Genomic DNA, 12,950 nt, shown 5'->3' with positions numbered 1-12,950 from the left:
AGAGACAAAACACCTAGCCCAAGTGTCAGACCCTTTTATCGTTCCCTTAGAGGTATATATCGGGAAGTGATAAAGAGGGCCTGATACAAATACTGTAAAATTTTCATGTTCGGGTCCCAAATATTGGGACCACTAGGATTGGCTAGAAAACAGTGCTAATAAAAAGGTGTGTCTGATTGGCTCTTATCAGATGTATTGCCCAGGCCAGTCATTGTGTGTGTTTATTTCTCATCGGTATCATTTTTCAAAGCTAAGATCCTAGTTATACCTAAAGGCTCTGGAAATATGAATGCCATAGAAGCTACCTTAATACTACGGATATCATAAGTAGTAGTTATCAAATTCTTAGATAGACCAGGTGCCAAATATTCAAGAAAACTGTCTGTGAGAGGGATTGCTTGTGGTCAATTCACGGGAGTGAGTTGATCAAGTGAGCTCATCAAATAATTAAATTTGTGTTCAAGCAGATGTTTGTCTAATGTAGAATTTACTGTTAAGTGAATTGCTGATGTAAATATCCTGTAGTAATTTGGTGATCTGTGGAGCTGCAGTCATGTAGTGTAAATCTTTTGCGCAGTGAACTATCTTTGCATTTTCCTCTCAGTTTTTCGAAAGCATTTAAATCATAAAGTTACCTCACAGTGGTTCATGGTTACTAAAATTATTACCTTGCATATAACACCACTGTGGTTTTGCTTTGCATATAAATACTATTTATAATTTTCATTTAATTGTGCTACCACGCGAGTCATATTGACAGCAGATGTATTTTGACAGTGGCCTGAAAAGGGGCAGCAGGCATCTTGTCTAGTATTTTTGTCAGGCGTAGTTTTATTTTTTCTCTCCGACTTTTGAAAAATAAAATCCCCTGATACTCAGGCTACAAAAAACCTTTATCCCTTTCTTCGTCGATTTTATTGGTATGTATTGCACAAATGAGAGTCTGCCCTTGGATTTGATCATAGCCTCGCCCACCGAAAGCTCCCGACTGTGAGCCAAATATCCGTGGAAGCTGGAGAGGAAGGTTCTCTGTTGGATTCAACGAATATGGGACCTTTCGAAGTCGCTTTGTCATCCACATCTTCAGTTTCCTCATTGTTTGCCATGTGAAGATAGGAAAGAATCACTAAAGACGATTTAAAGGCTCTTAATTCCTTGGCAGTCCTTGGTAGTCCCATCTTGATTGAACCACCACTTGTCCTACACTGCTTTTCCATAGTTCTGCTGTTCTGCATAGTGGTTCGTCTCCCAATCACGCAGATCAACAATTTCTTTAGTAGAGAGTAACTCAAAGAACATCACTGGTGAATCTTCTTCAGGTCGATTTTTTGTTCCTTGAGGTGGCTTGAATTATGTTCTTAGATTGGAAGTTCTTACACGCTTGGCTTGCCTGCAAATTTGTGAAAACCGGAATGCAGTTGTCCGGCTTGCTGTCTTCCCTCGTAAGTTCCAATAAGGCTCATCGCGAGTGCGAGTCTAAACTCAAAGTTTGCAAGCTTTGCTTCGGCACTCCATGGAGCTGCATTGATGATTGAGATGTCCATGTAAAAATAAAACAAATATTTCCACCATTTCACATGTCGCCTCGAGGATACTGTTTAGTACAAGCGATGCTGAGGTCAATACTCCCATGTGTTTGCAGTAGAGAGACACTCGGACGCCTGTTTATCTCCACTTGCACAAATTGTCCGAGTCATCCCCCTCGGCCTCGCACATAGTTGACAACACAGTCACGGGTTTGTTCGCCACTTTATCTCGCCAAAAAAACAACTACTGTGTTGCCTTTCTGAATGAAGGCTGATTCGCCTTGATTGGCTAGCTTTACGTTCTTCAAGCACGGGGGGAAATTGCGGCAGTTCTTTCTCAGTGTACCACTGCAAAAATTCAGTTGCTTTGCAGCTCTCGAAAAAGACGGACACTGGAGATATAATTTTCCATAAAACAAAATACCTGCAGTTTTCAGTCTGCTACACGGGCTCCATAACGACGCTGCCGCTGTCAAGCTGGTTAGAATTTTTGCAGGTGTAGATAGAGGATGTAATCATGTAGCCGGAGCTCTTGCCGCAAAGGCAAAACACTTTGATTCCTTGTTTTGTAGCTTCATTGGCATATATTGTACAAAGGATAATCGTCCTTTATACTTAATCATTACTTTGTCAATGGATAGTTTGTAGCAAAAAAATAACCCCAGGCATTTAGCTTGAATAAGGTCGAGGAATGGCTTCGCTTGGTAGAGCTTGAACTCTGCGCTGCCCTTGCCAGTGCTGTTGTGTAATCGCACAGATGCAAATAATGCAAAATGGCAAAGAAGCCTTCTCTCACGATGGGTCTCGCAGTGTTTGGCTGCTAAAGAAATGGCTCACTTCCACTCGAATAATCCTTCATCGAAGGAAGCTCCACAATGCCCATTATGATTGTAAAGCCGAGAAACACCTTTGGTTTTTCGACTGTTAGAGGTTTGATGTTTCCCTCTTTGTCGAACCAATTCGCGTCCTTAGCTTTCTTCTTTTCTTCATGTCAAACTCGTCAGGGTTGCATTTAGCTGCGTACTTATAAGTCTTGGTCACAACGAGTTCCATCACCTCTGAGTTGAAAAACAACTCAAAGAAAGATGGGGGGACAAGTCTACAGGTTTTTTTTGGGTCGCATCTAGGAGCGAGGTCAGGAATAGAGATCGGTGAATAATTTCTTGGCCAAATCTTGTCTTCTATGTCTCCGCTCTGGTGGCCTTTGTCTTCGGAAGAGCTATCCGAGCTTTAACAGCCAATTCCATGGCTTTCAAAGCCCTCAAACTCTTCATCATCAGACTCTCCGAAGATATCTTCAAACCATAACACCATTTGGTCAAAATGGAGTACAAACAGTTTAAAAAACGGTGATTTATCGCAGTAGATATTACTTGAATAATTGCAAGTTGTATAAGAAAGTTTTGTGAGATTTTACGCTCTATTGAAGCACATGGCATTCCCATATAAGGAAGTGGTAAAGAGTTACTGGTCAGTTTTTTGAATGCCACTGGGGAAAACGTCAAACGACGTTCACCGGAGGATAACGGTATGTAACGCAACACGTTATTTGACGTTTACCGGTCTGAATATGTATTAAACTGAACCCTCAGTTTAACTGAAACAATTCTACGATGTTTTCGCTTTCTGATGTTCCATACTTAATAATGAAAAAAAATAAATTATAAAAATATAGATAAAAAAGAAAATAATAGAAAAAAAAACATTGAAATAAATAATCCATCTGTTATGATAAATTTTGTGTGTAAACATTTATAAGTTGTTGGTTCTGCCCGAACAAGAAATCGAAGATGATATGATATGAAAAAAAAGGTCAATATCAAGTGGTACGGCAAGGGGGGTTACAAATCTACTTTACACATCGACAAAATGTACTGAAGAGACTGCCTGGCTGTATGTAGAGCCCACCTATGTACATATATATGAAAATAGCTTTTGCCAATGAACTATTGATGGTGTACACGACCTGAAACGATCCCAGGAACCGAAATGATCCCCAAAAGTACCCCAAGTGATAGCGGGATCTGAAACCATACCGAAGAGTCCCCGAAATAGACCTCAAGGAATTGCGGTAATGGACAAAGGGAAAGCAGAAGAAATCACTTGCAACTCTTAAAGCATAATTAAGGGTTTTGCCCCGGCGGTAAACCCATAAACAGAGTCCAAAACAAATACACAACTTTTAATCGCCACTGAAAGGAATACAACATTAACGTAGCACAGCCTTGCTCATAACAACCAAACTGTTGACCCTCCATCACACTCATTTGATAACCAAACATGTATTTCACCACGAAATCCATGTTCACATGAGCGAATATTTACCGACACATTTTAGGCAGCCGGTTTGGCCGAGAAGATGGCGCAATAACCCTTTTACTACCGTTGCAAGATGTGGCTTTTGTTGAAAGCCATATTTATGAGTTTTAATTTCCTCTATGTAGTCGGCACATGATAGGTCTTTCGTTCACCGAATACAAACAAACATGCGCAAAAGTAACCTTATAAATAACCTTATGTTTTATCTGTGATTCGATGTGGAGAATTTCTGACTTCCCTACTGTATTCCCCGCGCAGTCGTATATTAAAATCTTAATACTATAGTTTTAGCTAATGTAAGTTTCCTGATAGTTACACAAATAACGTTAAAATGTTTCATATGTTTTAAAAACTGAAAGTCAATTCATCCACATTTCTTTTGTGTGTCCATTACTGCAATTACTTGCGGTTCATTTCGGGGACTCCTGGGGATCGTTTCGGGTCCTGTACAATACTGCCGAAAATACTTTCATACGAAAGCCACATGAAACAAGTATGTTTTATATCAAGCGTACGGCAATGCATGTATGCATTTAAATAATGCGGTACGGTGTTCGTTCTCTTGGCTTGCATACGGCTCAAACTAATCGACTACATTACCGATTGTGACGTTCTTTATAGCAAATTTAAGCTTAGATATAGAGGATTCTTTTTATAGGGGTCTGTTTGATTCGCGAGTTTGAAAGCGGGAGAAAACAGTCATGTTTAGTTACTGCTGACATTCCATTGTCTTTGTTTTGCAAAGGCAAGCAAAGACCAATTACAATAACTTATACTTACAACAACTGCAGCAGACCAATTACAAAAACTTATAATTACAACAACTGCAGCTAAATCAATCCACTAAAATGATCCTTTGACCTCTGAGCGCCTCTCTTCTTTTCTTTCGTATGTCTCTCTCCTTGTACTCTGCACCATAAATACGTCCAGAGTCTAAAGCAGTGCATTCTGAATTAGTATACTTGCCAGCATCTATTTTCAATCGCCTGAAGAGATCTACAACAGTTGCTGATCCTTGATTGAAGTGTGCCACTGCATCATAAAGTCCAAATTCTAGGACAGGTTGAGCCACAAACACTTCTTTTTGCACACGCCGCCAAATCATTGCATTAAACGATTCGTTGTGATTCTGTGTTTTGCCATGTAGGCACTTTTTCAGCAATTCATCATCACTCAATCTGAGATAGATTGGCTTCGTTAAGGCAATTATGTCTTTAGGTAAGCCAGAGCCATGCTTGAAGGTCTTGGTCTTATTTGCACTGTTCCTCTTGTATCCACACCAACTATTTGGTCCATCATGACAATAGTCATGAAGAACTACCTTGTCATTAGATGCGCAGTGAAATAGGGTGGCGTTAATAGCTTTCGTCATTCCTTTCAGGTCATCAAGATTTGATCGTATGGCAATGCCATAATAGTTTTGCAGTTTGTCTATCACAGCATCAGTCAATTTTCTCTTTCCTCCAATTCCCGCATCTGCTTTTTTCAATTTCCGCAGTGGTGTTCCCATCCTCTTGAACGTGTCCAATGCATTCTTTTTTCTCTGCGACTACATCGTCGTCTTCATACATATGCTCAACTGGCTCTTAGAATCATGGCTCTTAGAATCACCATCGGCATAAAGTTCAGAGTATCTGAGCTTGTGTTTATCAATGGAGCGGCTGAATAGGCGACTAGCTCGAACCTCTTCGTTTGCTTTTTCGAAGTGAAAACTCTGTTTTCCAGCACGAGATACACAATATCCTAAGACTTGAAGCACAGCCTTTCCTTTGAAGTTGATTTTACATCAACGTAAGGCTGAAATCGGCACGCTCACTGCAGCGAAGAGAATAAAATATCTCACCTAGTATTTCCATATCAATGAGCCTGTATCCAGTGATAAAAGGTTCCCCTGACTGTTCTTCGGAAGATGTAGACAACTTTGAGACGTCTATAGATAGTTTTCTAGACGAATCAGATCGCCTAGAAGACATGTTGACATCAACACGTGTCTCGTCGACATCGTCTTTCTTGGCTATTTTAGTCGACGTTTCTGACGATTTTGTGTGCTGGTTGCCCGAGAATCTTCTCTTTGGTCATCTAACACTTCGATGTTTAGGCATTATAGTTTTCTTATGATGATATTTAGAGACTTTAGAAGATTTTAAATGTAAAACGATCGAGAAACTTGGAGGAACTTGTAAATACATGCAAAATGTGTGAATACTGTGTTCCAAAACGAGGTTAGGTCCTAGTCTACCTCTATAAAGCTTAACACAGGAAGTCCATACAATGGAAATACTTTTTTCCCATTATATTGCCCGTTTTTATTGGAAAAAGGACGCCAAAACAATGCTTTGCCCATGGCAACCAGGGAACGACCTTTAGAAAATCGTAAAAAGTGGAATGAAAATGTTTTTTTTTTCCAAAAACATGTAATCACGAATAAAGCAGAGATAATTTCTAGGCTAAAACAACTGTAATTTTTTTTTTTCAATTTACTTGTAGTTTTTTGGGTATCATACCGCATTAAGACAATCGAAATCATAATGTATTATCTAATGGCCAGGTGCTCGTCCCTTGCGCTCTACAACATCTGGCAGAACTTTTTGTAGGTGTCTCATATAGCTTTGGCACCTTTCAGGGGTGATGCTCTCCCAGCACTGGGAGATGCTATTTAAGGGTTGTTCTTTGGTTTTCGGCTTGACTTGTTTCCTCAGGTGGTACTTTAACTCATCCTATACCATTTCCATGGTTTTTAGATCTAGAGATTCAGCTGGTGTGGGCCAGTGGTTAATCTGATTCTCTCTTATGAAGTCCATTGCTAACCGACCTGCCAAATAACACTTACCATTAGTAAAAATAACTTGCTTTTAGTTTTTCCCCTGAGCTTTTTCGACTTTGTTGCCACAAACATTATCCTTTTAGAAGCAATGTCCATCGGACCATCTATCCTTTATGATTGGCAATGAATGGCATGTTGATTTCCACCTGGACGAATTGCCCTTCACTTTTTCTTCTACAGGGACTGTTTTGTCCCCGACTGCCTCTCACATAGTTGACCACACAGTATTATATTCTCAGTATTAATAATAGAAGCAATGACACCAGAGCTGTGATGAGTAATGGGTAAGCAAGAGCTCCGAGGTCAAAAGTAGGACAGGTAGTCCTGGTGAGAAACTAGACCGTGTGGTTTTGTTTACTAGGGCAGCTGGGCAGGTGCGCCTGAACTAGGCCGTCCAAAATCACCTGTCCCAGAGACAAAATGAATGTATTTCTTTTGTGCAAACCGAGAATAACTGGTTTGTCCACTGCTTTATTACGCCAAAGACAATGGCAGATTCGCCTTGATTTACATACTTCATGTTCTTCAGACATGGGGGGATATGTGTTTCGAAGTTACTTTGCAGCTCAAGAAATAATAGTCCATGTGTCCCCATGCGTAGATGGAAAATGTGTTTTCGCGTTTCAAAGACGAAACACTTTGGTCCCTTTTTTGATGGCTTCATTAGCATTAATTGCATGAAGAGATTGAACACTGGCCTGCGCCGTGTTAGTGCAGTTGCTCGATCGCAAAGATGTCACTGGCTATATTTTGCTCCAATGAGTTTGATCAAATCTCGTCTTCAGCATGCTCTGTCGTCCGCGCTTGAACTACAAATGTTATTGCTTTCAGAATTTCCAAACTCTTTCATCATACTCACTAAAGACACCATTTAAACGAAAAGGTGTTCAAAACAGTGTAGAAAACTGATTTATATCATTTAATGTTGTTCAAATATTCGCAAGTTTTAAAAGAAGTTGTGTGAAGTTTTGATTGATTGATTGATGGCATTTCTATCATAGAAAGTGCTAAACAGCCATTGGGTGTTTTTGCTTGGAACACTATGCTTTTGGTGGAACACTATGCTTTGGTGGAACACTATGCGATGCAAACATTTACCGGTCTGGAAGGGTAGCCTGCTTACCGGTTATAAAGGGGAGAAAATTTCAATATCTTGTTAATTTAGACAAATTCATTTCATATTTTCTACTTCTACTTCTACTAAGCGATTTTTCATGCTTCCTCATGCAAGTTCCTTTCACTGGAGTTGAATGTTCAATCGGTTCTTTGGAGGAAAAAAAAATTAAATTATGATTATACAAGTAGATATAAGAAATGAGTTACAAGTAGCAAAGATTACAATAATACTGTTAAAAAAAAGATTGTAAGGAACCAAACATTGAAATATTTTTGCCTTGTTTGTGCCTACTTTGAAGTAAAGCAAAGCAGAATGGCGCTATAGCTCAGTGGTACGAGCTCCGCTTCTCAAGCAAGAAGGCCGGGGCTCGAGCCCAGGTCAGATCAGAGGTGTAATAAACCTGGCTCTCTACATTAGGGACTGTGTATTTCTTGTTTTCTTAGATAAGGACGTTAAGCCGGATGTCCCGTCTCTCATCACATTAACCTGTATTGGGGGACGTAAAAGAACCGCTGGGGACACTGGCCCGTGGTACCATTTTCAGTGACAATGCTTACACACTAACTCAAACTCGTGATTGTAAACTGCGTGGAGCCGTCCGTATCTAAAACACTGAAAATTTTGGAAATTGAACGTAGGCAGCAAAAACATGAAGCGAGCATACGCCTCTGAATGGTGTTCTGTGTCCCTTCATACCTCCCATCTAGTTGCTTCTGGAAGACTCCAAGGTTTTTCTTTAAAGCGCCAGCTTGTTTTTTTTTTGGTCTTGTCTGAGCTCATAACTGCTTTCCCCTTTCCTGTTTCCCTTTCCTCTACCGTCAGAGATCTGGCGTCATTTCAGTTTTTGCAATTAGACGATAAATGAAAATGTAATTTGTTGAGGAATGGCCTATTACTTAAGATTCTTTAAAGCTATTCTTTGGTCTTGCTCTAACGCTCTTTTTGTGCATCCTGTGTTTTTCTTCCTGTGCTCACACAAAATAAAAAAAGTTTGCTGGCAAACTTAAAGAAGTCAATTGAAGAGCAGCGTAGAATATATGAGTTACAGTTCTCAGGGTAATTGAAAAGCACCTTTTGTTTAAGTTTGTATACTTTGTGCACATTCTAAAAGTTTTAAAAGTAACATCACATTTGTCCATACATAGTTCTTCTGCAGCTGTTTCTTCGTTATCTTGTTTTTCAGCTCGCAACTGAGCTATGTTTGGCACTGGCTGGCATGCCATAGAGGCTCACGCCTGTATTTCAGATCTATTCTTGGCATCGTAATGTGTCTCCATTCATATGGAGACACAGTGTGTGTGGTCGCACAGCCTAACTTCTAGCTCGGTAAAGCTTTCTTGCTGGTGGTAGGTTTCTTTTTTAATGTTGTATCGCTTCAAGATAGCTTGCCCATCTTGTCATATCTAAAGGCTTTTTCCGCATCCATACGCTGCTTGTGCTTTTTCCGTTACAAGGGTGCCAACATCGCGGACCAAACCTTGACCGTCCACTTTCCCTCCCGAATGAGTGAGAAAGTGTTCTCTCAAGTGTTTTGAGCCTCTTTGACACCATGTTGTCGTGGAATAGAATGACTACAATCCAACGAAACAGACTTTATAATTATTTTCACGTAGACGTTACCCGATTCTAGAGTGTTCTAAAATCATTTATCAGTTTCTATATTGTTCCAAGCGTGTGAGCTAAAGATGTTGTGAAGTTGTTGAATTTTCTTTGCGTATATGTACCACATCTATTCACTCTTGTGTGTGAGATCATTATCATTATGGACATGTGGCCATAAGGCCATACCTCCTTGATGAATGGTAGAAGGGTCCTGTTGACAGTATCTCCCTCCTTCCTTGTAATGCCCGTAAAGTTACAGATTGGTTGGCGCCTTGGACAAATACCCTGCCACAGGTGGACCTTGAAGAAATGCTTTAGCATTGGCTTCAGGTTAGGTGGCAAAGAAATCATTGTATAACATCTCCTAGAAATAACAAGATACACTACCTTGAGCAATGATACTGGGATCCTGGATAAAGCACAAGCCTTTCCCGATTTCAAACTTAAAAGAATTTCCTGTATTTGCATTCTTCTCGTCCTTCTCCCCCTTGTTTTTTCACCTTGCCCCATTTTTTCGTGCCGTCAAAATGTCGCTCATCGAACTTCTAATCAGACAGCTTGCTGCACAGGCTAAGCTTGCTTATACCTTACATCTTGAAAGGTCAGACAAATGGTCTACAGAAAAATGGCAGACTTTCAACCGATCTGTTCGACATGACAGAGCCTAGGCTTATTAGTGGCCTAATAACATAACAAAGATGAAAGAGAACTGTTCATGACCCTTTCTAGATTAGTCGAAGTAATAAAACCTTCAGATCAAGAGAAATAGCGAGACTGCTCAACCCATTATGAACAGTGCAAAATTCAATGTTCGATTGCTAAAAATAAGAATTTACAATAAGCTGCTTACATTGGCCCATACGATCCAGAGTAAAAAATAACACCAATCAAACATGCCGCCGAGTGGATACCACCAAGTTAGCCTAACACATGGAAACCAGTTAATTTATTTACTTTCAAGATGTCACATTTCCGATTTTTTTTTTACCATATACTGCCGTTCAGCTCAAGTAAAAACAAATACCAGAGGTCGGAAAACGCGAAAATATTATCCAAAAAATATTACCTTATAAAGTACCCTTTCACAGTGATCCTGCTACACACAGTCTTTGAGGACTTGTCGCTCAGGTGAGATCATGGTGGGAAGTCCTTGTTTTACTCTCTCTACTTGGCCTGTTTCAGGTTCGTTTTCCCCCCTCGTTTGTAAATGCGACTTTTTAATTTTATAGTTAGTCTGTAAGCTTTTAGAATGTGTTTTTTTTTTCTGAGTAGGGTTGAAAATAAGACAGGGTCATTCCTTCAAATATCCGAGTTCGAAGTTGTCTTCAGCCTGGGTTTTGTCTTGAGAATTCTCGTAAATGACACATGGCTAAACCATGTCGGCCTAAGACCCTAAAACAGTATCAACAACAGTATCCATCAGGCTATCGTCGTAGTTGAATACTATAACCATTTGTTTACAAATCACAAAACTACCATTTGCTATTCGCCATTTGCCATTTTTATGGCAAGCATTTCTTATACTTTTGGAAACTAGTGACCTGTCTATGGACAAAGCACTCCACAGACAAAAATGTCATATGATATGGCACAAAATCCGAAACAGCCGAGCCAACGATTTTTTTGTAAAATCTCTTGAAAGTTGTTAGATATCAGTTTTAGCACCACTGGTAACACCCATGTTAATCCGCTCTAACATGTATAAAGGTCTACTACAGTCTTTGCACTATTGTTGAAATGACAAAAAGCATCATTTTATCCAAAAAGGATGATATCTCTTCCTATATTTACCTCCTATATTTGTGAGCACTCGCTGCCATATCATGCCATTAAAGGACTCATTCTCATTAACTTGCAAACACGTTCCAAGAAGTTCGAGGTCACGCCTCTGGTAGCATGCATGGCCATGGTTATAATCCTGTTTTTGATAAAATGTGGTTTAAAGCTCAGAGTACATAGTTACATAACACAATATATATTAGGTTGTCTTCAAAATGCCCCTGCACTATTTGTTTGACCCTCCTTCTGTTGTGTTTTGTCCTCTTTTCTCTTTTTGGTCCCTCTCTTCGATCATTTTTTGCTAACAAAGACTTCCTTTGTGACCCGCTCTCATGGCATTAACAGACTCGTTCTGGTTTTGAGTCTTGTCATGGAGACATTTGCTGAGCAGTTCATCACTACCCTCTGGTACACAGCCTTTACCTTTTTGATAATGTTGTTGTGTACCCCAACACCATGTTTGTACTTAAGAAATTGGGCTATGTTTCTATTGTAGCGGCACCAGCTTGAAGCCCCTGTGAGGCAGTCTTGGTGAAGCTTGCGATCCTTGCTAGAAAAACAATGAAACAAACCGCTTTGTTCATGTCCTTCAGGTTTCCCACATTGGCTCTGATTGCTATGCCATAGTAAATTTGTAGCTTATCAATTAGACCATTTGTCAACTTTCCTTTTCCGCCAAACCCTCGATTCTCCTTCATCTTACGCAGAGCTGTGCCAACTCGTTTCTGGACATGACCAATGCACCCCTTCTATACTATAATTTCATCTGCATCATACGTTTCCTTCACTTCCGTGTAAACGGAGTGTGTAACGGGCTGCGTAGCGGAGCATGTTATTGTCCTTAGACCGCTCAAACATGCTTGGCGCCCGCCTTCTGACTCCGTGGCAGGGCACGAGCCTTTGAAGTTGGCCTAACATTTGTTGTTGTTGTTGTTTCTCCACAACTCATACTCCTGATACGTGACCCATATACGTGTAACTAGAATTTAAATTATGGCATCACATACTATCGGTTAAATAATAAAAAAAAATGCTCCACCAGCCACGCAATGTTTCATATACCCTGTTGGAATAAAACAATGCTGCACATTTGCGCTTTTGTTCTTGAATTCGCAACCAATAACATGTTCTGAATCTACAAGGCTTGCTCTCTTTATTAATGCCTTTAGGCTTCTCTCGTTCAAGTATGTTTATACCTAGTATACGGTAGTATCATTGCGGCTCCTCGGCGCTGTTTCCGAGCTTTCTCGGTTATATTCGTATATGATATATTTAACTTTGGGCTGCATTTTTTGAAGATATCTCCGCGTTTCAAGCCATGAACTTTAGCAAGGTGATTTGCTAAACTGACGAGATTGTCTGCTGAGCAACCTTCGGCAGAGTAATTCCTACACGTTCGCTTATACAACATTATTCCCTTGAAGTCCTGTGTCTTGAGATGTGTACTGTTCCAAGGCTTCATTGTAAGTGATTGATGTTTTCTAGTTTATCCAATGTTATTGCTCTTGAAAATAGCCAATCAGGTCAAAAACTGGGCCAAAACGTCCTAACAGGTCATAAAGGCAGACCAATTATGCGGAAAAGGACGATCGGGACAAAATCAAATTGTATTCTTGGCATGATCGTGTTCTTCTGCAAACTTTCGATATATAATAGAATCCAGGAAGGGGTAAGTACCATTTTTCAGTTCCTTCCACTGGCTGTGATTAAGATGACATGGATGTCCGTGTCACTGGCACCCTGAAGAAAATCAGAAAATAAAACAAAAAAGAGTGTGAGAAAT

The sequence above is a fragment of the Nematostella vectensis genome, chromosome 11 (assembly GCF_932526225.1).
Source record: "Nematostella vectensis chromosome 11, jaNemVect1.1, whole genome shotgun sequence".
Taxonomy (NCBI): domain Eukaryota; kingdom Metazoa; phylum Cnidaria; class Anthozoa; order Actiniaria; family Edwardsiidae; genus Nematostella; species Nematostella vectensis.
The sequence above is the reverse complement of the archived record's forward strand: the minus strand, read 5'-3'. Positions refer to the sequence as shown.